The following is a 25,897-nucleotide window of genomic DNA, read 5'->3' as shown; positions in this document are numbered from 1 at the left end:
ATAAAATCTTAAAAAAAAAAAAAAAAAAGAGGTCACCCGGGCAACACATTTAGGGAGAGCAGGGAAATGGCCTCAGGGCTGGGAGCTTGGGAAATATGCATAGGTGAGAATCAGGTCAGGCAAGAGTCTGCTGCAGAGGAGGTGGGAGAGAAACAGGAATCATGTCACTACCTCTGTCTCTTATATTTACTGGCACTTTCTATATGCTCGAACTTAAGTTAATCCTTCTGCATGCATTTTTTGCCCTATCATTATAATAGTGCTATAAGATAGAGATTATTATTATTATCTCTAAAACATAGACAAAACTTAGAGTTAAGTACTGTACCCCGTCCACAGAGGTGAGAACAGTCCTGTGGGAATTCTATGGCAGATTAAGCTCTTGACCCCCCTTGTATGTGACTCCCTGTATCCATGCCCATTACTATTTGACTCTGTAGCCCTTCCTGCGGAGACAGAATGCCTCCCCACCTTTCAACTTTGGGCTCAGCTATTTGAATTTTATAGTCAAAGGAATGTGGGCAAAAATGACAGTGTACCTGTCCCAACCCAGGACTTAGGAGGCTCGCCATGCTCCCACTTGCTCTCTTGTGTTTCTGGCATCACTCCCAGCCTGCAGGCCTACTTAGCTTGCATCCTGGAATGATTAGGCAGGGAGTATACCTGAGTTCTGATTGCAGCTGGCTGGACCAACAGCTTCAGATACACTCGCTTAGCATACCTAGTCTAGATCCGCAGATCCCCCCTCCCGCCCCCCGCCCAGCAGAGGCAAAGAGATACGACTAAATCATCTGAGATCAGCAGAACCATCCCAGCTGATGAATGAGAAACAAATGCTTATTATAATCCATCAGGAGTGATGGTTGTTCATTACCCAGGGTTTTTGTGGGAAAAGAAAACTGATGTAGAAATGAACCCAGGAAGTATGATTCCAGAATCCTGTGCTCCTGTCTGACCTGAATGATGTCAGGGATATCAGAGGAGTTGCATTTCAAGAAAGAAAGAGTTTCCATCATGGCCAAATGCTGCAAGATTGAATAAGATAATTATAAAACATAGCATTTCAGAGTATTGTCTCCACAAATAGGTTTGATTACAATGTGGTACCTCAGCCAAGCCACAGACAAACAGCAGGCACAAAAGTTTCACACAAGAACAGTCAGGTGACAGATAAGCAGATATCTGCAGAAAGAAAACTCCATTTAGACAACTGGCAGATGGGATATTGTGGCTGCAAGCACAGCATGCCTTTGGCATGGCCATAGATTCCAGCTCTAATGCTGAAACACCTGGTAAAGAAACCTTGGGGGAGGCAGCTAAGTAGCACCAGATGTAGAATTCAGGCATGGGTTCATTTGTTGTACCTTAATGCTGCCCAGAAAATCCACCTTTGGTAAAGAAGATCCATGTTTATCATCGTAGAGAGCAAGGCATAAACATAATAAGGCCATTTAAGGTCTTCTTAGTCTTTTCTTTTTATTAGTCCATCATGTTATCAGATATAGTAATATAATGATGGTTTTGAATTTACTATAATTTTATAAAAATTTAGTAAGTTTGTTATTAATTTAAGACATTGCCAAAATAGATAATTTCCTTTTGATCTAGAGGGAATATATGCATATTTGGTCTTAACTAAGGCCAGATCATAGTGGAAATACAAACAGAGAATATGTCAGGACACTTGGGCTTAAGTATTGGCCAGGTCACCAAAGAGCGCTGTGGCCTGACTCTACTCCCTAAATTACAGATATCTCATCTATGAAAGAGAACAAGACAATTGTAGTAGTTGCTTCAAACTTGTATTACTTATGCAACGGCTTCTCAACTCTAAAATTACAGAAAGTTAATAACTATAGCATTGAATTCTTTGGACTAAGTAAACATCTTAAAACATTTTACTGGAAGAACGTGTGAATTTATAAGGATGTTTATAATTCCCGATGAGATTATACTACAAGGAAACTTCCAGCCAAAAGAGACCAAAGAAAAATTTTAAAGATTTTTTTTTTTCCAATTGCAGATTTTATTTTCTTTACCTTACCTCCCCCCCCCCTTTTTTTTTTTAATTTTTTATTTTTTATAAACATATATTTTTATCCCCAGGGGTACAGGTCTGTGAATCACCAGGTTTACACACTTCACAGCACTCACCAAATCACATACCCTCCCCAATGCCATTTGCAACAACATGGATGGAACTAGAGCGTATCATGCTTAGCGAAATAAGTCAAGCAGAGAAAGACAACTATCAAATTTTAAAGATTTTTTAAAAAATTTATTTATTTCACAGACAGAGATCGTAAGTAGGCATAGAGGCAGGCCAAGGTGGGGTAGGGGGAAGCAGGCTCCCTGCCTAGCAGAGACCCCCTAGGGCTTGATCCTAGGACCCTGAGATCATGACCTGAGCCAAAGGCAGAGGCTTTAACCCACCGAGCCACCCAGGTGCACTGCCAAAGAAAAAATTTAAAAGTGAAACGTTTCATCAGAATTTGAACTAAGGAACTAGGGCAGTGCCTTACCACAGAATTTTGGTTCGATATAGTGGATTTAAAACAATATCAAAGGCCACTGATTCATAAGTCCTTTTCCCATGAGAATGGGAGAACATTGTAGAGAATAAGTAAAGGAAGTCCTGGGAATGGGAGCCCTGGAAGAATATTCCAGAAAACCTTACTTGGAGAACTTGGCTGAGTCCTAGAAACACTGGAAAATCAGGCATCACTGTAGTAGGAGCCTCTGCCCACCATGGATTTAGGAGCAAGCTGAGTGTCCAGGAGCAGGGCTTCGAGAGAAAACAGCAGCTCTACCTAACACACACCTTGAGGGCAGTATGAGTTTTCAAAAAATCCAGCTTCTCGGTGGAGTCAGGAGCCGACTCCAACATGAGATTGCACTTTTTGAAATGAAGAAGAATCCCCTGATCTAAAGAGGAAAGGGCTAGAGGTGATTCTGTACTGTTGAAAGAGGAGTTTCATTTTACTCAGAACTGCTACAGATGAAGAGCAACCAGAAACAGCTTCTGCTGGAGGGAGAGCGAGGCCAGTGCTTGCCCGTGGCTGAACTTCCTGTCACTGTGGCCAGTTACCCCTGACCTGGTTTAAAAGGAACACTTTTAAAGCTAGAGGCATCCCTGATATGAAACAGAGTGAAACAGGCTTCATCTGGAAGTCTGCAGCATCATGAAGGAAGTACCCAAGGACATAACCACACTTTGTATCTGAAGTAGAGATGAGGCCAAATTGAAAGAGACAGAAAGCTGGTCCACAGTGCAGCAGTACCAATGAAGAAAGAAAACCGGATGAAGAAAAAATTGTCCTCCTCCAGCTCTAGCCCCCATCCCTGCTGACATGTGCCTTCTAACTATCAACACCACTCTTTGAAATAGTAAAATAATTTTTTTCCTTATTCTTTATTCAAGATTGGAGGTTAATTTCTAGAAGGAGCACCCTGATGAAGCTCAGAAAAACCAGGAAGAAAACCCCAAGGACCACTAGCAGAGTTTGTTTTATTGCACCTTCCAAATAGCCCAGAGAGGCTGGTCCTTATTCAAGAGTGAATAAGCAGAAGAATAAATAAATACCACCACTGAGGTCTGAAGAGCTTCTGCAGTATGAAAGGATACAAATGTGGCATGGAAGGACCAGGTAAAGAGCCTACTTCTGAAGATTCACTCCAGGAAACAGAAGAAATTTGTTTAGGTAAAAAATACTTGTTTTTTTTTTTGAAAAATCTTTAAGAAAATACGGTACAATGAAAAGGAATATGATAAAGGAACGACTTTAGGTAAACTGAGGGCTGACAGAGCTAAGGCAAAGGTTTAAAGGGTACAGCTACTGAAGGATTAAATTAATATTAAAGATAACAGTTTATTTGCATAAAATTGAATTGTTGGTAAATACTGTTTTGAAAATAGTCATGTTTCAGAAGAAGATAAAGAGATGAGACCATCAGAATATGATAGAGATAACAAAAAAGTACAATATAGAAATAATTTTTCTAAAAAGATTTTAGAGTAAATGGCATGAAGATAATACTTAAAAGTGTGAAAGAAGGGTGCCTATGTGGCTCAGTTGGTTAAGTGTATGCCTTCTGATCTGGTCATGATCCCAGGGTCCTGGAATTGAACCCTGCACCTGGCTCCCAGCTGAGGAGGGGCTTCTCACTCTTCCTGTGCTTCTTGCTCTCTCTGCACCTGCCATTCCCCCTGCTGGCACGTGCACTCTCTCTCTGTCAAATAAATAAGTGATATCTTAGAAAAACAAACTATGAGATAATCATACCTCCGAATCTGAAGAAACAATTATTGTGTTGAAGGGACTCTCCCTATCATCAGAGGGGAAATGAAATAGAGACATCTCATACAGAACATTAGATACAACAAATACCCAAGCAATACAAACAATAGATGAATATGCAGAGTTTTAAAAAGAAAAGATTAAACTAAAAATCTTATATCCACTCAAGGTATACCTCCTGTATAAAAGCAATGGAAGGACTTTACTTTCAAAGACTAGAAGACTAATCCAAAATCCAGCCTAAAAAGTGAATAAAATTGAGAGCTCGCTCCCAGATGACATAGTTGTTGAAGAGCTAGTGGTGAGCAAAGGAACTATGTAATTTACCTTAAAAAATATAGCTGCAAAGAGAAAGTACTCACATATTTTTTTATAAACAGAGTAAAAATTTAAAACTTAGAACAGTGTAGCAATAATGAATTGCAACAAACATTCTAGAGTTTATAAAAACCCAAAACTGGGAGGCAAGCATGTGAGGAAGAGATGAGGCCTTCGCAGAGAGCATTTCTTTCCTGGCATTTATAAATTCAGTCATTCAGATGAGTAGATGATGGAACTGTTTTCTTTTGTACTTGTGTTCTCTTTCTTTGGTAAAGATGATAAAGTGATTAACTTTTGCATTTGTCTTCTAGAATGTAGCATGTTCTAGACCAAGAATAAAATTTCCACCCTGAAACTTGAAATCAGCTTCTTGAAAAACGTGAATAAGGCATAATGTCTGATTACTTTAAGAAGACAAACTTTGTTATCATTACCATTAATTTTCAAGGCATGGAAAAATCCAAGTATTTTTGAAGTTCTCTAATTATTCCTCATGTACTTACTGGAAAGAGATTGAGGTTAATCTAGAAAACCAGGAGGTAGGATGAAAGTAGTGAAAGTGGGATTACTGAAGATATAAATTCTGTGTTTGCCCTTAATAGAAACTTGCCTTTAATACTGACCTACCAGGTTTTTCAGAATCTCAGATGAAACCTTCCCACTTTTCCTGTCTAGTTATGGCATTTAGAGAAGGTTGATGTAAAATAAGAGGGATAAGCTACTGGCATTCCCAGCTTTTGGTCTTTGGACTATGACATGTCAGGGTCAGCCAACAGGCCCAGTACAGGGTCTCACAGCAATTCATGAGGTGATTCCCACTCTAAACCAGGTTTTACTCCTCCATACTTCCCCAAGCACACTTAGCCTGAAACCAAGCTTTAACAATTAGCCTTACGAATATGTCTGGGAGCATCTGTTCCATAGCAGCTGGTCCTATTGCTTTAGGTATTAACCTTTAGGGAAAAACTTCTGCTAACAAGCAACCCTAACCAGAGATCAGAAGCAAGAAATAATTCACTCTGAGTTACAGGAAGTGGGTAATTGGAGAACACTAACCCTGGCACTCTCTTCTACCCATAGACAGCGCTAGAAGGGAAGTGAATTGGGAGAAGGGATGGAGGGCTACTGTGACTGTGGAGTATCACTTTCAAAATACTGATAGACCTGGATCGATGAAGGAACATGAAGCATCGAGAGGTTAACTTGTCCAGGTTGACAAGGTGAGTGGAGGCATTGGGATTTCAATCCAAGTCTGACAGCAAAGCCTGGCACTTTGCATTATAACCTCCTGCTGCTTGGATTTGCTGAAAGTGGCAATTGAGAAAAGTCAAAGAGATAAATCATTCCTATGCCCTGCTATATGTATATAAATTTGACTTAAACATCCTTCAACTTGGAAATTATATGGTTTGTACCTGCATTGAAATTTTAAAATGGGCTATTTGACACATCTAGTGTTTAACACTATTCACTCATCAAAACTGTGCATTCATCCACAAGTAAGGGGCAGATTCAGAACTCAGTTATATCAAAGCAGACACCAAAGAGGCCATTATTGCCCCAAATTGCAAGGGAATTTCTGAATTCTGTCTTAGGGAACTTTATTGTCTACCACATTGATAAAAGAACTAAATAACCATGAACTTGCTACTTCATTTTGGAGGCACAGACCACGTGCCATCATCCCTGACTGGCCTCATAGGGCCTGCACAGGATCATTTTGTTTTCTTACATCTGGTTGAGAACCAAGTCACATCCTTTTAATTCTGTATGTGTACATCTATATTCACATTCACTGTCTTCTCTCTTCTTAACTGTAGTAATATTCTCCCAATTTTTCTTCCTATAATCACTCTTGCATTCTCTCTAATTCATCTTCAATATCATAGAAAGATAATATTTATAAAGGAAAATATGATTATATCATCCTCATGCTTAACATATATTAAAGTCCTTAAGAAAAAACAAACAGGGGTGTCTGGGTGGCTCAGTGGGTTAAGGCTTCTGCCTTTGGTTCGGGTCATGGTCCCAGGGTCCTGGGATCGAGCCCCGCATTGGGCTCTCTGCTTGGCGGGGAGCCTGCTTTCTCTCTCACTCTGCCTGCCTTTCTGCCTACTTGTGACCTTTGTCTGTCAAATAAATAAATAAAATCTTAAAAAAAAAAAAAGAAAAGAAAAGAAAAGAAGAAGGAACAAACAAGCTCTGTAACCCCCTCCTCATTGCCTGGCTAACACTTTCAGATCTCAGATTTCTTATGGGAAGCCTTTCCTTCATTCTAGAAGTTAAATCCCTGCTACACATTCCCAGAGTAGGAATGTGCCTTCTGCACTGGTGGCTTTTAAAATAGTGATTATGACTTGCTCACTGTTTGTCTTCCACACTAGACTTTAGGCTCCAAGAGGCAAGGGACTGTTGGGTCTTGTTCACTGACCTGTTTTCAGCCCTTAAGACAACAATATCTAAGTAGATATTTTCTGATTTGCTTATTCAGTTATAGGTATATTTGCGATTTATACTAATTTGAGAATAGACAGGTGAATGTTATCTACTATAGTCATTGAAAACATCAAGGGAGTCTTATTTTTTTTTTTAAGATTTTATTTATTTATTTGACAGAGAGAAATCACAAGTAGACGGAGAGGCAGGCAGAGAGAGAGAGGAAAGCAGCCTCCCTGCTGAACAGAGAGCCCAATGCGGGACTCGATCCCAGGACCCTGAGATCATGACCTGAGCCGAAGGCAGCGGCTTAACCCACTGAGCCACCCAGGTGCCCCAAGGGAGTCTTATTTTTTAAGAAGAGTGGTCAACACTTATTGTGGGCTAGTAATGCAGTAGGATGTCAGGTGTCATAAAAATCAAGGGTGTAAATAATTACCTACTGAGGAACTGTTGAAATCCCATGTTAACTGCACAGTTTTATTCAAGGGACCAACACACTTACAGCCACTTCAGGAAAAATTTACCTGTGCCAATCATTAAATTAAAGGAACTATTTCCAGAGTGTTAAGGCTCTGCATGCCCTCTGACTCCTGCCAGGAATTGATCATTCCAAAAGAACTGTTTGTTCTGAAGAGCATGGATTCTCTGATATGTGCTTAGACCAGATGGTGGAGAACAAACAAACCATCATCCAGGTCACGGCCCCTACTTTTTCCATTTGGGCTGTTGACCTTCCAGTGTTTCACCTACAGGTTTTGTGAATTTATAAATTTCTCTGAGACATGTCATGCCACAGTTCCCTTAGAAAACATGCTGTTGTACCATGAATAAGATATGCATGTCAGAATTCTCACATTTTTCTTGCTGTGGAGTGGGAACTGCGAAGAAGCACAGAATGGAATTAACTATATCCTATCTAACTGTTTGTGGTAGCAAGGAGGAACATCGATTCAGAGGATGTAACACCAAGGAGAGTTTGCCCATTAGTTTTGGAGTGGCCCTTTACCTCCCTAACCCTTTGGTAGGTGGCCTTACTTGTTGCCCAGCAGCCAGTTCATGTAATAAAGTGACACACATCACCTGACCTTGTCTCAAAGCCCAGAGCTGGCTTCTTCCCTCCAGTTAGTTGCAGGCTGAGTGTGGATTCTGGCCAGTCATCTCTTAGTTCCAAAGAGATATTGATTGACTATTCAATTTATTTATGTTGCCAGGTACTCTCACAGGTTGTATTGATATGATCCCCTGAACAATCCCAAATTTTGTAAGTTGGTTCTATCTCAGAAATGGGCCTAAGTGATAAGTCCCAGATCACAGTGGGTTTCAGAGAGAGAGAGCCAGGATTGGCACCCAGACCTTGGACTTGGCCAAACCATGACTACTCTAGATGGTACAATAGTCTACCCTGAGTGTGAACCTCTGCTCTCTGACTCTCACAGATCCTTAGAGCAGGTGGCATTCTTAGGGATTGGCTCAGAGGACTGAGAAGATTGATGACAGAGGTGAGGATCAGGGAATGGGAGCCCAGGCAGGAAGGAGGACTCTTACGTGTCTGTCGCTGAAGAAGGGAAAGAACTTCCTCCTGCTCCTGGTTCTGGAGCCTCCACAGGGCTCTCATGCTTGCGTGACTCCCAGGGACTAGAACCACCCCTTTTCTCTGGCTCTGCTGGCTTTGTTTTTCCCTTGCTCTGACTACAGATCCCTCCTCAAGCACTTCTCAGTGAGTCCCTTTCCCTTTTACCAGGCCACTGAAAACAGTCTGAAGAGAGCAAGTGGTTGGGCCCAAGCCCTGACTTAGAAGAAGTATGAGAAGGAAAAAATGACTTTCTTCTCCATTATGAGGTTCCTTCTCTAGAACTGGACTCCCCTCAAATTTTGAATTTCATGGATGTAGGGCTTATGAATAGGGATCGAGAGGATTGATCATCAAAATGCCCATGAGTTTCTAGGCCAGCAGGGTGCTTTGTCTTTGTGTTTCCGTTCATGCAACATGATGACTATGAAAAAGTTTTGAACTACATCAACAAATAAATACTTATGTTAATGTGCTCAAGTTGTAGAATTTTATGACAGATAGCTTGTATGAACTATATATGAAAAAGAGAACAGAAAGCAGATGATGATTTTGTTTTGTCCCATTTCCCCTTTTTCCCTTGCAAAGTCCTCTTCTCTCACTCCCTCTGGGCTTACACTCAGTGGTCCCAGAACTGGTGTCACTGTGTTTCTGGTAGAGAGCAAGATCCCAGAATGGCATTGCTGCTGGGGGTGTGGTTACATGTATGAATCTGGCATAGAGGTGAAGAGGTAGGGCAAAAGGAGAGTGACTAATACAGATGTAGAAATTGCGGGAAAAAAGAATAAGAACCTGCAGAAAGAAGGCAAACTCTTGTCTTTTGTTGTTCATCACTTGTTAGTTCATTTTGCCAACTCTCTTTTTTAAAGCTGTTTGTTTTACTTTATCTGTAGTGTAGTCATAGAAAATAAACTCTTTACTCGTGATGGGTAATTAAAAGTATTTCTTGGTTCTTTACTTTTGTGCTAGCCAGAGTGGTAGAAGTGACCCAGAGCTCCCTTGAATGAAAAGGAAGGAATTATAAGTTAGAGATAAACATCCTGACTCTAATTAGACCACTAACCCAAATCCAACCCAGGATCAAGAGTCTTACGAAGTTGTGTTTCAGTTTTATTTTCAAATACTGCTCCTTTGCCAGTCCCTGAGCTCGAGTCTTAGAGAAAAATCATAGAAAGTTAAGTGATTTTATGTTTCTTTGTCATTAAGCAAGTGGCAATTTGAAATGTATATAAACCCTGCTGGCTACTCCTAACACTTACATTTCCTTTAAAGAACATATGACATACAACAGAATGATTACTTTTAGAGGTCCTCTTTCCATAATATAGTAGCGTTTGCCTTTAGGTAATCGGTATGCCTTAGCTAACCCCATTAGGCTCCTTTTGAGACCTGTTCATTCAGGGTAAGAGAACATGATGGATTTAAGGGCACTAAATTGGACAGCTGCAGAGAGTGCCATGTCCTTGGAAGACTTCAGGTCTCTAAAAAATGTATTCAATAAATTTCTTTATAGTTTTGTACAACTTCCTGTGAAGGGAGCCCAACTTGTTTATAAGATCCCTTTCCCAAAATTCTTCATTTGGAATATGATCCATTTAAACCATCAGCATGATTATCTAGTACTGGAAATTCTTAACACTATTTTTTCCTTGCATACAGATAGAGGAGATAATTAGTATTAGAGGTTCCTCTTGACTTCCTAAAAGTCTGACTTCTATGAAGAGCATTGGCCATCAGTAGAGGAGAAAATATATTCTGTAAGAACTATAGAAACAATTCTATTCTTCTAGGAATAATTCCTGGGAGGAAGGCTTTGACAAGTAGTCCCAAAATTGGGCATTCTTTTGTATGTATTTATGCATTTGTTTGTTCTGGAGGACACCATTGTGGATGAGTTCATCTTGCCCACTCAGCCAGAAGGATGACAGCTGGGTCAGTGACCCAGGCAGCCATTCAGAGACCTGAGGGCTGTTTCTCATACATCTTTCAGGCACTAAGAGGAAATACAGTTCATTATAATTACTGTGCCTCCAGAGAGCAAGATAGATACAGTCTGCTTTTGCCTATCCAAATGAAATTTAAACATTTACAAATCACAAAGCCTTGTTAAGTTATGAGTAGGAAGTCACTGCAGAACTGTACCTGAGTAATGAGACAGGTCAGGACATGAATCAGTGAAAATGATACAGATATCTTAGTGCTGAAATTTCAGGTAGAAAGATGTGACATGGATACACAGCTATTGTGTAAATATATAGGTCTAGAGCCCTTAACAGTATCTTTGGTTTAAAAAAAAAAAAAATTACATATGCCCAGACTGAAACCTTGTAGGTGCATGATAGTAATAAGGATGTCTTATTCTCTACCTGACTACCCTAAAAAAAAAAAAAAAAAAAAAGCCTGTATGGGTTTATGCTTTAATTCCAACAAAACGTTTCTTATCTAACACATTCTCATTCTTTAAATTTTTCATTGGTCTGATATAAGCCATTAATTGCACTTGATATTCAATACCAAAAATTAAAAGTAGTGTGAACCTAAGAAAGGGAAGGTGCTTATTTCATGAAACCTAAGAGTTCGGCTATAAATTTTAAATCTGCAGAACTAGGTAGCATATGAGGTTTTTTTTGTTTTGTTTTGTTTTTAACAGAATATATTCTTTTCTGTGTCTTTTGTCTAATGACATCTCAAAGACAGCCACCATTTGCATGAAAGTGTCTGCAGTTATTGTCAGATTGCAAAAATGTCCTTCTCTGGGTTTGGCCCAACAAGTACAAATGAAGTATGATTACCACAATAGAAAATGCGACATTTTACTTTCTTTTAGTTTTTAATTACTTGAAGAGGTTTGAACAAAAAATTGGCTTGTGAAAATAAGGTTTCTTGTGTAGTGTCATTTTGATTGAGAACAGACTGTCTGCCAACTAGAAATACCTAAGCCCCACCCAAGGGTAATCATCACTTTGCAGTTGACACAGTGTTTTACTGGAAAGATGATTATCTACTTCAGGGAACAGCCTTTTTAAAGTGTGGATTGTAGCCTTTTTAAAGTGTGGATTGTACATGGCCTTATGTACAGAAGTCCAACCATTTCAACAGCCTGCGATTTAAAAGAACTCAAGTAACGTTATTAAATCAAGTGCAACTACCAAAGGCACTGGCTAGCATTTGGCAAACAGGGAGAGAAGTGGGCATATTCTAGCTTTGCAAAGACTTGGCTATTCCATTCAGGATAGAAACTTATAATCAATTTATAAATTTATAATGGGGGAGATTGTTATGAATATAGTTCCCCCCGTCCACACTACAAAACAGAATCTGGGAGGAGAGCTTTTCAGATCTCTTAGAAATAATGAGATTTCCTGGGGATGGTTTCTTTAAAGCAAGGAAAGGGAAACTGGTTAGTATCCTCATGGATTGACTTTGGCAAGCTCAGGGGCCCTCGCTTGCCAGGGACCTTCAGCATTGCCTGCCTGTGCAGGCAGTTGCTGACTTCAGTGAGGAAATAAGATAATGCCTACAGCAGGGAAAGAACCAGCTCTTCTTTCTTTCTCCCTTCTTCCTCTGTTTCCACTCCCTTCTCCTTTCTCTACTTTCTCCGTTGCCAAGAAAAGCATGTGCATGAGGCAAGAATAAAGTCACTCTGTGACCGGGGTGAGAGTGGCCATTGTGGGTGTGGATATGTTAGGGAAAAAGAAGTTGTACAATACTAGTGTCCTAGAACCTTGCTACTTCCCCTTCAACCAGAAATATTCAGAATAAAACATCTGTTTTAATCCCTAAATAAAAAAGGTAATTGCTGTACTATGCAAAGTACCCAAACCCACCAAGAGGACACCTTCCACAATGGGTCCCAAGAAGAGCAACCTTGTGAGATATCAGCATGTAAGTTTGCATCTGTTAAACTCTTCTTCTGAGCTTAGTTTAGGTGATGGGACCCTGTGTCTCAATATCAGAAGATCTGGTCTTCATTTTACTTTCAACATATCTTGTGTTATTTTGATTGTGTTTACTTAAGACATCGTAAGTGTTGACAGTGGATTGAGCACTCTGCAGAGCACCTCTGTCCTTCCCCATCTGATGAGCTCATATGTTTGTTGGATCACAGTTTGAAGACCTGACTTCATTTTGTCATTATGTGACCTAGGGTACATTTCTTTTGTGTCTATGTGATCAGTCACGTAGTGTCAAAGTTTTTAAGACATTCATCACCAACTCTTTGATTCCATGAAAATTAAGTAATATTGATTCCTCTCTTTGAAAATTAAATAATTCTATGGGGTTTTATTATGGGAAAGTCCTATCAGAGACAAATTTGTGAAGCTAAGGGGGACACAAAGGATCGTGCGAATGGCCTAGAATTCTAAAGGTACTCCATGAGGCAGGAATTGATGCCAGATCTGGGTTTTGTTATCCAGATCACATGTTGCCCAGTATTCTTGGAATCAAAATTCCTTAACATCCAAGTTTCTAATGGTGGAATGTCAGGTCTGACAGGTGTGACTGGAAGAGGTCTTACCTGGAATTCCGGAAGACCTACAAAAAGACAGCTGCCTACTCCATCTAACTGAAGGGTGCAACCCTGCTTTGCAGTCCTGCTTTGCAAGATTATGGTGGAAATCAAAGCTCTTTTGTCTGCAGTGAAATCTGAATCACTGGAGAAAATGTCTTTGTCAAGAGGTGTCTAAGGACTCATCTTGGTGACCAATACTCATCTGTTTTGCAAATCCTGTTCAAACTAGAAGGTTGGGGAAGAGCTTATTACCATATTTCATGTTCTTCTTTTGAGTCAGCAAAAATTGGGGAACATTAGGTGCAACCTCCTTTCTCTAAGCATTATTTCAGGGAGATTGCTAATGTGATTATAGTGGTTACCTTTCTATTCCCATGTATACACCATGTTACACCCTGTGTGAAGACCTAAAAACAATCATACTAATAACATTTTATACAGTTGGAGTCATATTTTAAATGCTTTAGAGAATCTCACTGTTTAAGAGAATCTTGCTGAAAAACTTTTCTCAGGAAGGTAGAGGATTCCCTAATTCATCAGTTTTTCCATTTTAGATTTCCTTGTGTTGTGTTTTGGTTAAAGGGAATTATTAATACTGCATAGACTCTACACCTACTCTGAATTTTACTCAGAGGATGACTCCAAGATACACAGTTTCTTATGTCAGACTGGAAGCATTTCTTTAGCAAATAATTTATGTGAAAGATTTTCTTGGTTTTTCCTCTTAGGATTTTATTTATTTGTTTATTTGACAGGCAGAGATCACAAGTAGGCAGTGAGGCAGGCAGAGAGAGAGAGAGAGAGGTGGAAAGCAGGCTCCCCGCTGAGCAGAGAGCCCGATGCGGGGCTTGATCTCAGGTCCCTCGGATCAAGACCTGAGCAGAGGCTTTAACCCACTGAGCCACCCAAGCATCCCAGTCTTTCCTCTTAGGAAGAAATAGTAGGTAATATTGGCAGCTATATACTATAGTGTAACTACAGAAACTTTGCAAAACTAAGAGAGATTACTCAGTGCAGTATCAGCACAATGGCACAAGGGCGGGGGGGAATTAGGGATTGGAATGTGGGGCTGTGGCTGGAGGATGAAAGGCTGGGAAAGGAGGACGGTTGGAAGGATCTTTGTCATGGGGAATCCAGTGAAGAGCAAGGGTGCATCTGGGCTGAAGGTCACAGCAGAACTGGAAACATGTATTTTCCATCTAAAATTGTAACCATCCTCTTTCATATTAATGTATATCCATAAGTGAAGTGATATTCTTTCTATTGATGAAAGAATGTTCTTCCAGCCAGCCAGTCTTGTGACCTTTGAGTCATCCTTGAGTCAAAGATGCATGGAATTTTAGAGCTGGATAAAGTCTTAAAAGATATATAATCCAAGCAAGACCACACAGTTCAAAGGAAAAACTGAATAGTTTTTACAAATTCAGTTTACAAGCAACACAGCCAGCCTTAATGCTTCGTTTCCTAAATCCCTACTGAATGTTTCTTCCACTGCTCTACCTGGCTCTTCCCTTTCTTTCATCTGTTCTTCAGCCAGATACCAAATCCTACCGACTCTTCTTTTGGAACTTTTCTTACCTCTGTATCTTTCCTTTGCGGATCAACCTAGTCTAGGCTCTGCTTACAGTTACTTCCTAAAAATGCTCCCTGTCTCTGGTCTCTCTGCTCTAGTCCATTGTACTCACCAGAATTATTTTAATCTTCCTCAGGCATTAATCCCATCATGTTTCTCAAGAACCCACTTGTTAAAATCTGACGACACGGGATAATAAAAAGTGATTAGATTTGGGGATCAGATAAATTTGGGTTCAAATCCTTGATCTACCCTTAAATTTAGGTGAGTTATTTAACTTCCCTGAAATTCATTTTCCTCATCAGTAAAATGGGAATTATAGGTATAAATAAAAACCATGAAAAATAGTGGTTATTATAAGAATGGAATGGCCTCAGGTATATTACATTGCCCAGCAAATAAAAGATATTCAAAAATGTGAATCGCCATTCTAGAATTCTCACCTGTCTGCAGTGTGACTCCTACCTACCTTCAGTCTTGGCTTCCACTGTCCCACAGGACAAGCTTTTTGCCTTAGCCAGTGGGTGTGGTTCCTGAGCACAGTCTCGTTCCCTGGAGTTATCTCCACTTCCTGAAGATGTTCATCTCCTTCATTTGTACAAATCCTTCTGTTTCATGATAGCCTGTCTCCTAGGCTCTCATTCCTGTTTTCCAGGAAAAAAAGGCAGGGGGTATGGGGTGTTGTGTTCAAACAGAGGTGTAGGAAACCGTCCAAAGTCTTCAGCTCTGAACTCCCAAACAGGCCTCTCTTGGGGCAGGGACCTTTGAACCCATGCTCACCTGGAGTGTTCCAGGTCACCGCCTCCACTGGTGCCCCCATGCTTGCTGCTGTGCTATGACAGACTCACTTCCCAGCCACTGGTGCTGTGTGACACTTGGGGCACTGTTTGCCCAGGTGACATCCTTTGATCCCCAACATGGTCCTCAGCACTGCTTTCCCATTGTGTCCCTTGTTCACAGTCCTATCTGATGACGCTAAATAATCCTGGGTGACTTTGGCCTTTGTGGATGACTTAAGAATACAACATATGCTCCTCAGATCTTCATGCTATCAGGTCTAGGTACATCAATGTATCTAAAGAAAAAGATGGTTCCAGGTGACACAACCCTGAATAATCTGTAAATGTCTCATCATCCTCTTGCTGAGGCTTTTGGTAACTGTTATTACACCACTTTTATTAGGCTTGCTTTCCTAGTTTGTCACAAACCCTTCTCCTTCCCTCCCATGGTTGTAAACTCTAGGGCTGAGCTGGGAGACTGGGAAGCACTTTCAGGGGCTCTGTTAACCATCTCATACAAATACCAGGGTATCTAAATTCATGGAAGGCAGTTTTCTCCTCCTAAGCCACATTCTCAGCCCACCTGGGATGTGTCAGGAAACTAGGACGTCCCTGGCCCCCGTTCTCCCCTTGTGAGTTACTTAAGCTCACTGTGCTTTTGATAATAACTCCCAAATCATGGAGGTCTTGCCCCCACAATCTAGTTCATCCACATAAAGTACTTCATACTACACATGGATGTGTACATTGTACCATGAACAAAGATTTCTTGCTGAGGAAGCAAGAAGGGACTAAAATCTAGCCATATGCTATTCCCTAAGCCTGAGCCTGGATATGGGACTGTGTCTGCCTAGAGGATGAAACAGGACCTTATGTATGTATGTATGTATGTATGTATGTGTTTATAACTTAAAAAATGTTTTAAAGTATAATTGTCATACAATTTCATATTAGTTTCAGGTACACAACATGGTGGCTCCAGTGATGCCGTGCTCATCACTATAAATGTACTTACACACATACAACCATCATTACAATATTACTGTTTTCCCTGTGCTGTTCTGTTCATCTCCATGATTTATTTATTCTGTAACTGGAAGTTCTTAACGTTTAATCCCCTTCCATTATTTTACCCATCCCCCCACCCTTCCCCTCTGGCAACTACCAGCTTGTTCTCATAATATATTTATGAGTCCGTTTCCACTTTTTGTTTATTTGTATGTGTTTTGGTTTTTAGATTTTACATATGAGTGAAATCATATAGTCTTTGTCTTTCTGTGATTGACTGATTTCATTTAACACAATATTTTCTGCATCATCCATGTTGTTGCAAATGGCAAGATCTCCTTCTTTTTGATGGACAAGTAATATTCCAGTGTGTATGTCTAGGTCTGTGTGTCTATACACAGCATATCTATGTCTGTTCATCTATCAGTGAATACTTGGATTACTTCTATATCTTAGCAACAGTAAGTGATGGTTCAATGAATGAACATAAGAGCACATATTATCTTTTCAAGTTAGTGTTTTCATTTTCTTTGGAAAATACCTAGTAGGGAATTACTGAGTCATAGACATTTCTATTTTCAATTTATTTGAGCAACTTCCATACTGTTTTCCACAGTGGTTGCATCAATTTACATTCCTACCCACAGTGCAGGAGGGTTCCCTTTTCTCCACGTCCTCACCATCAGCTCTCATTTCTTCTCTTTTTGATACTAGTCATTCTGACAGGTGTGAGGTCATATCTCATTGTAGTTTTGATTAGCATTTCCCTGGTGATGAGTGATGTTGAATATCTTTTCATGTGTCTACTGACCATCTATAGATTATCTTTGAAGAAGTTTCTCTTCAGGTCTTCTGCCCATTATTTTAGGCAGTCTTTTTATGTTGAATTATTTAAATTATTTAACACCTTATAAGATATATCATTTGCAAATATCTTCTTCCATTTAGTAGGTTGCCTTTTTGTTTCATTGGTGGTTTCCTTTACTGTGCAAAAGCTTTTATTTTTATATACTCCAGTAGTTTATTTTTTATTTTGTTTCCTTTGCCTCAGGAAACTTATCCATAAATATGTTTCCAGGGGCAAGGTCTAAGAGATTACAGCCTATGTTTTCTTTTAGTTCCATGGTTCCAGGTCTCACATTAGGTCTTTAATCTATTTGCATTTCTTTTGGGGGAAGTATCTTTAAATCTGTACAAGAGTACCATTGCTTGTTAAGCCCTGTGCCCACCACCTGAGAGGCTTTTTCTAAGTTATTTTAAGATTCTGTATAGGCCAGTGCAGGCCATGGGTGGACTTAACACAAGCCCAGTAAATCCTAGTTACTATAACTATTACTGACACCAAATATTGACCATCCCCAGAGAATATCTCAGAACAAATTAATAAGATACTAAGTATGAACGGCTGTAAGTTGATGGAAACATTGAGCATGCAACCAAAGGAAGCCATTGTAATGTAATTAAACATTCTCTCATTGATCTTATTTGTATTGTTCATGTGTATATTGTTCATATATATATTATTCAGCAGAAATAATTCCTTGGTATAGTTGACCTTGTGCAAACCTTAAAAGCAGAAATCTTCCTTTAAAAGAAAGGCTCTGCCTTATTTTTACTTTGAAACATAATATGTCTGACTTAGTTATCCACCACGTTACATAGTATAGTCCTATAGGGCTCTTTGTAGAGTAAGGATGAGACATAGTACATATTTATTTTAGAGGTAGCATGATGTTTTATTCAGAGACAAACAAGGGGAGGGGGGAGTCCTTTCCTCCCCATTGTCAGTGCTGTACAATAAAATTCTCAGACATGACATCATCAGTTTCTGTTTTCACAATGAGGAATCTTAGTCTATAGAGCTGGTCTGGGGAGAATGAAGAGCATATGCAACCAGTAGCAGAAAAGGTGAGTTTAGCATTTAAAATTTTTAAACTCTACAGAGCTATTACTTTTTTTAAAAAGTATCCAGTTGTAATAAACTCTGGGAACTGTAGAATCTTTTTGTGAGAACAAAGGGGTGCTTCAAGTGGTAGGTTTAAAAAAAAGCAAGGTATTCAGTGTGCTCTAATTTACAATAGGTGATTATAATAAAAATATGGAATACTGTATTCCCACATGAGGCTTTGTTTTAGCTTCAAAGAAATTAAAGTATCAAACAGATTTAAAGAAATGCCTAAAGTTAATTGTTTGTGAACATTTCTAGGTAAATGGTACCACTTTCAGAGTAGCTAAAGAAAACAGATACAAATATTTGATCTTCAAAAAGTGCTATAAGACATTCAGGGTAACATACACTTTCAGAGTCAAGGATTTGGGGAAACGTTGAGGGACTGACTACAAAGCTGCAAGACAGGTACAGATGAAGCACGCATCAGGGGATAGAGACTTCAAGTTTACTGTTCACAGTATGTACGTGACTTAAAGAATATGGACCCCCATTCTATGTGCATGCCGTTTGTGAAGAAAACTCAGGAAAGAAACACTAATATCAAGAGTATAAGTTCCTCCAAGTTATTGAACAACAGATGCCAATGCTTTCTGCAAATTGCACAAGGGTTTCTATTTACTGTATCCTAAGAGCATCACAGAAAGGCCACAGGTAGGTCACCTTTGGGAAATATCAGTACCTGTACCAGGAATGTATTTTTCATAAATACAGAGAAGAAAAATATTATATCAATGATATGTTAGTAATTAAAATATCCACCAGTAAAATATATCCATGTAATTCATAGAGCAATAAAGCATAGCCACAAACTAACATATGAATTAGATATTCCATCTTACTCACTAAAGAGATGTAAGATTTAAGGACTTTTTTTTCCCTATGAAATAGGCTCCAGACTTCTTAAACCTGTCAAAGTTGGATGAAACTGCTGAAGCTATTGCGAGCCCAGCAAGCTGCATACACACCACTGGCAGGATTAAAATTCCACTCTGTCTCTCCGAAAGGCATTTCGTAGTATGTAAACATAGCTGTAACTCTAGTCCAGAAGGTTCATTTCTAGTAATTGGTCCTAAGAAAATATTCAGAACTAACAGAAGCGTGAAATGTACATATAATCATTGTTCGTTACTGTGTTGTTTATAATGGCCAAATATCAAATCAAGTAAAATATCCATCTACAGTGAATTGTAAAAAATAAAATATAGTTTGTAATATAGTACAATATGATGCAGACACTAAAACAAATCATGGTTTAAAGACTGTAGAAGAGAGACTTGTTCACTTCATAATGTGAACCCTTGGCAGGATACAAAGCTGAATGTAGGGGCGTCTGGGTGGCTCAGTGGGTTAAGCGTCTGCCTTTGGCCCAGGTCATGATTTCAGCATCCTGAGATCAAGGGCCATACCGGACTCTCTGCTCAGCAGAGAGCCTGCTTCCCCCGCCCCCCCTGCTTATTTGTGATCTCAGTCTGTGAAATAACTAAATAAAAATATTAAAAAAAAAACGCTAAATGTACATTAAGATTTTAAGCAGGTGAGTGGGGATATAATGCTTATGTCTGTCTCCATATGTATCTAGGAGGTCATGCTGTTAAGAGTTAACAGTGATTAGCTCTGCATGGTAGAATTAAAAAATTATTTTTTAATGGAGAAAACATGCAACTATCCTATATGTCCATTGAAATAGTATGAAATGTTCCTAATTTGGCAGTGAATGTATTTGCTTAAACACTTGTGACTACATCAACTGCTTGAGCTGAGGAAATGCAGTCACTATAGCTCTAAGCCACTTGAATGGATTTGAAGAAACATTGGTGACCTAATAAACAAAAAAGGTGTAGCGGGAACCAAAGTGGAAAATCAGGGTCCTAGACACAACCTTATAGCATGTCCTCTCTAATGGGACACATGAAGCCAACCTCAACCAAAAAACATTAAAAACTGTGGGAGGCTAACCCTGACTAAAAAGATTCTAATGTCTCACTACAGAGTCAGAAGCAGAAAATGAGGAGCCATGTTCTTCTTGACCTCTAGGTGAAAAGGAGAGCCATTTCTTTTTCCTCATTTGAGCACAACAGAACTCCCCTGTACATCTGCCACGAATACACCTGCTTCAAGCCACAGAAACTTCAAGAAGGTAATGGCTTAAGGTTTTATTTTCTTTGCAGAACATGTCCAGCAGCCCATGGTGGGTCTTGTAGCTCCACGGTCTCAAGTACCTGGGCTCCTTCTTCCCTTCTGGTTCAGTCATTTTAGCAGATGGCTCTCACCCTTGTTCTTCTTGCTCAGTGGTTGCAAGATGGCTCTATCCAAGCAGAAAGGGCAAAGGGAGACGGGAGAAGGGCAAGAGTCATGTGAAAGGAAGCTGCCACCTTCAAGAGCTTTCCCACATAGCAAGAAATATAAATCCTTATTGGTTAAGGATTACTGGATTTTCTGTTCTGCATTGCCACTAAATGCTTCTCTGATTACATAGTTGATGTCCAAAAGGGCCTTTCTGAGAATTCTCAACTAAGCCCTCCTGAGAGAACAGAGTCTAGCAAAGATTATGCAATATCATGTGGTTATTGCAAGGACTGTCCACTTTTTCTTTTTAACCTGGACTCTGCTTGGGGTTGAATGCTGGCTGTTACCCTTACTATTAAATGATTTTGGACAATTTTTTTGACTTATCTAGAAACTTCCTCATCTATAAAATGGGAAACACAGTACTTCTACCTTACATGGTTTTTATGAGCCTTAAATGAAATTATGAATGTATCACATTCAGCTGGTGTGCCGATTTAAATTATTGATAGCTGATTTATAAACTAATTTTAATAGTTATCCCAGTTCTCTATTCTGTAAGACACCCAGTGTTTAAGGAATCACAGGTATCCTGGTATTAAGCACAGAATGAAAAAAATCTATTTTGGTTTTCTATGAAAGAGTATTTTTAATACTTTATATTTGGAAGCTTCATCTTTTAAAATTCTGCCTCCTCCAAACCTTATTCACCTGGAAAATTGGTTTTGCCTTTCTCACCTTGAAAATAAATCTTGGTGTCCCCGTATTTCCATGTATCCATTTCTACCTCATCTTCTTTACCTTTAGCTATATTATTCAATAATAAATTATTTAGTCAACAATATTCATTGATCATCTATATTCAGCAAAATTTTAAAGGAGCTAAGGGGAAAAAAAAAAAAAACTAGAAGCATTTTCATTCTTCCCTGAGAAAGAAACCAGAATTCAGTAGATGACTCTTCTACCAACAGAGGTTGGCAGTCTGACAGCTGAAATTCCAGGAGTCTGACGATTATGAGACCAGATAGTTTTATAATTTATAAATTTGTGGAATTTTAGAGTGATGTACATTGCATACACTATATATTGCATGTAGCTCATCAGAGATCTGGGGCATTGCCTTATAATTACCATATTACTACAGTAAAATGTATTAATAGTCACCCTAAGAAGAATCAGTGCTATAAAAAGACTCACATTAATTGAAGTCAACTGTTGCTACTAAATAATTCAGACCAAGTGAGGTTTTGTCACCAAATGAGTCACAAAAATCTTTTCACTTTTTCAGGATTTTTGAATTTCAGAATTGAAGAAAAGGCATCGTAGACTTTCTGTGAAATGTCATGCAGTCTAGTTAGACAAACAAGCCTGAATGGCTTCTCTCTCAATAGCCTTTTGATTATATAAACGAATCAAAAAACAGACATGTATGTTCTCAGACCCCTTTCCAAACTGTAGAGAATAAACCAGAAAGATCTTTAGAGCTATCCAGTATTCTGTCCTGTGATTTCAAATTTCAACTTTGGAAAATCCCAGCTACCACAGATTGGAGGGAAAGCCTGTGCTTTTTTAGGAGGAGAATGTGTAAATAAATGGGACAGAGATTCTAGTCTTAGTATTGTAGAAGAAGTCAAAGAAATATTTTTTCTTTCTTATTTATGGTTTTGAGATTGTGGCTTCTTTGAGTAGAGCAGTTGGCTGTGGAAGCCTGAAGTTCTTTTACATGAGAGATATGTGTCTATTCTAAGTCAGACTTAAGTAAGTAAAGCATTTGGGTAAAAATATGTGACATCGGACTTTTCCTGTGAGAATATCATAAAAGAGGGATAAAGCTTCATTGGCCATCTGAGAGGAAAGGGATATGGAATAAGGGAAGAAGGGAGCATTAAGAAAGACCCAGGGATACCAGTGATGTCTTCATAATCACCTTCGACCAACACAGTTGAAGGCAGGATCATCATGCTTTTGAAGGAGCATTCCTTCCACCCAACATAGTGAGTTATTACTAATGTTTCTGTCCCGGAAGTAGTTTTTCTACATTTCTGTAGTTATAGTTTTAATCCGGAATAATGAGGACCGCTGCACAAGTTGCCTCTGAAAGAGATCCAGTTGCACAGATAGAGCGATCCATTATTCCATCTATTAACTCTTAACTACATTGACCTTTTTCAAGGTCGTGACAAAAATAAATAAATAAAAAGAGCAGAATAAGTTCATGACCAGAGAATGTCAGTGCTAGCTAGTGTCTTTCTCAGAATTTCCCAAATAGTACCTCTATAAATAGTCACCCTCTACCCAGCAGAATTTGATTTGGAAATTAACAGCTGCCTCAGTGAAGAATTTTAGCCCCACAGGAAAAAAAAAGTTTATTAGAGAAGCAGCTGTTAATTGCACTACTGCACTTCCCAAATGTCAGACTGCTTCTGAACCACAAGAGACTGTTCTTTCTTGTATACAAAATGGCCATTCCAAAAGGAGAACATTACATCCTTAAGGTAACTTCAGTGTTGTTTTAAAATACAGTCTCATCATGTAAGTCAGTGGAACTACAAGGCCAGCTCCCTGCTGCAGTGACTTGTCTTCAGTGCTCTCAGAGTACTAGTGCTAGGTTTCTTCTATTAGTGAATCCACACACGGCACTTTCCTTTTCTTTCCTGCGGTTTTGCCCACCCATGGAAGTGGAGACAGCACACGGGTCCTAAGTACTTCCTAAGCCATTACAGGTGTCTGGGCAAGAGGCTGCCTTTCTCTTAATGGTAGAAACTGTGGGAAAGCCATCACCACAAGGTTGCTATTCATTCTCTGTAGGGAATTCAACATTTAAATGTTTCAGTTTTATTAAAAATGTGTCTTTTTATTGAGAGATTTTAATTGCTTTTTAGAAGAGGTTGAATAAACCACTCAATTTTTATTTGTGCGAATGATTCTTCTTTTTCTCTCTGCGCCTCAGAGTTTAGGGTTTGCTCCATTGTAAATTGCTATTCATATCAAATAATAAATGATGAAAAAATAGGAATGGGATACATTAATACACTTTCAATAAACATGTGGTGAGAATCTCTTATGTGGCTGATGCTGTTTTAAACTTCGAGAGTTTTATGTCTAGTAAGAGAGCTAATCCACATTCATAAATGGCTACAATGTAAAATTTTATGTAAGAAGTTTCAAAAAACAGGAATATAAGGAGGGTTTAGAGAAGTGACTGGCACAATAATGAAAGCAGTCAAGAAAAACGTGATGTATTTTGTCTCTTGTCAAATTGGAACACTTTCTCTGTTCTCTGTGTAGTTCCTCTGCATCATAGGGACTAAAAGGCTGGGAGCAACATTTCCATGAAACCCTTGTTAGTTACATTTTGGGAAAGATTCTGTCAATGAGAGTCTTACACAGAACTTGGAGGCAAAGGAGACACAAAACCATATTATTGTTCCTTTGACAGCAGTAATCCGATGTGTGAGCTACAGCATAGTTGAGAGCTTTTTGTGACTTTTGGCATTTTCCTCCTTGCATGCTCAAGGTAGCTGTGAACATCGATGGCAATTTCCCATAGTTGTTTGAACTTTCTGATTCTGTGAATGTCAGTGGCAAACCTAAGAACTAGCAGAGGCTTCCCTGACCTTTGTTTTCAACAGTCCTTTCAAGTACCTGTATCCTTGTGTTAAATCCTTTCCTACATGCACTTCCCACACATGGTCCCCAAGCTGACTTTGTGGCATTGAGGAGGCTTGAGTATGGGAGGCTGAGTGGGAGGTAACCAGGCTTGTCTCGAGGTTGGTGTGAGCACCACTTCACCATTTCACCGTCATTGGTATCACCGTCATCATTGCCAGTATTTACAGGGTGCTTGCTGTGGGCCAGGTACTCTTCTAAGTATGTATTAATTCAATCCTTAAAATGACTAATCTAGCTGATATCATTGTAAAAATGAAGATATTAATGTCAAGAGGAGTTAATTAAACTTGCCTAAGGTCATGGAACTACAAAGTGGTGAAACCAGATTTCATCGTGTTTGGAGAGTAAAGGGTACATATTAAAAAAAAAATTAAAGATATGGCCAAAGAAATTAAGCCAAAGCATTGATAGATAGTCTTGAATAGTGTAAGTTACTAATTTTGTTAAAAATTCTTATTTTAAAATATTTATAAACTCACAGGAGGTTGGAAAAAGGCAACAGAGAGGTCCTATGTACCTTTTCCCCATTGTCCCCGAGTAATAACATCTTACATAACTATAGTACAATATCAAGCAGGATATTAACATGAGTATGATACTATAAACTAGGCTACAGATCATATTCTGATATCACCAGTTTTTATATGTGCTTTTGTGTGTATGTGTGTGTGTATGTGTGATCAAATAAACTACAGTGTTTGAGCTTAAGAACTTCATAATTTTAATAGACCCTAATATATTTTCAAAAAGAAAAAGCTTTGCTTGATATAAACTCAGTGTGAGTAAATAATATAATGTGATCCCTGAGAATAGCCTTAGGCTGTTTTAATAGAAATGCAGTGCCCAGACCCTCAGTGGTAAGAGCTCTGTTGTGCTATAAGCTGCTTAGACCCCATCTGGGCACCTGGTGGTTGTGCTCGCCCACCCTAGAAGAGACAAGACAAACTTGGCCTCCAGAGAGAGGCAAAAGGATATTGCAAAGTGACAAAGAAGGGTCTGAAGCCATTGCCATTCAGAGGAGGATGGAGAGAATAGGCACTATTTATCCACGAGCAGAACTGATCTAGGCGAATGTGGTGTCAAGTTGCTCATCAAAGCCCGTGTCTCACTTATACACATGACACTCAGTTAAGCCAAGTACCCACTGAAGCAGGAACATCCATACCTTTCTCATTTGGGAAGATCTCTTGTCAGAAAGACTTCCCTGATTTTTATTAATCCTTTCTTGAATATACAGAGCATTTACCAAATGACCCACCTAATTTAGCCTATTGGTTATCAAAGTGGTTATCAAAGTGTGATCCAGAATCAGCACCCTCAGAAATCCCTGGAAATTTGGTTGAAGTACAAATTCTTGAACATCTCAGACTCACTGTGTCAGGAACTCTGAGGGTAGGACCCAGAAATCTTTACTGTAACAAGCCATCCATCAGGTAAGCTAATGCATACTAAGGCTCCAAATCTGTAGTGTTACCCTTAATACCTCG

General features: G+C 39.2%; 1 long non-coding RNA gene across 2 annotated transcripts in view; it reads left to right on the top strand.

Moving 5' to 3' along the window:
• LOC101687085 overlaps window positions 1-22,338 on the top strand; it is a 178,877-nt gene extending 156,539 nt beyond the window's left edge. For both annotated transcript variants that reach the window (XR_006605326.1, XR_006605325.1), the window contains 2 exons: window positions 20,442-20,589; window positions 22,027-22,338. This is a non-coding gene — a long non-coding RNA (uncharacterized LOC101687085). The remainder of the gene's footprint in view (window positions 1-20,441; window positions 20,590-22,026) is intronic.
• Window positions 22,339-25,897: the final 3,559 nt, after the last annotated feature.

This window comes from Mustela putorius, unplaced genomic scaffold (assembly GCF_011764305.1).
Source record: "Mustela putorius furo isolate JIRA1106 unplaced genomic scaffold, ASM1176430v1.1 tig00000145_pilon_pilon_pilon, whole genome shotgun sequence".
In the NCBI taxonomy this organism is placed as follows: Eukaryota; Metazoa; Chordata; class Mammalia; order Carnivora; family Mustelidae; genus Mustela; species Mustela putorius.
The sequence above is the reverse complement of the archived record's forward strand: the minus strand, read 5'-3'. Positions and strand labels throughout refer to the sequence as shown.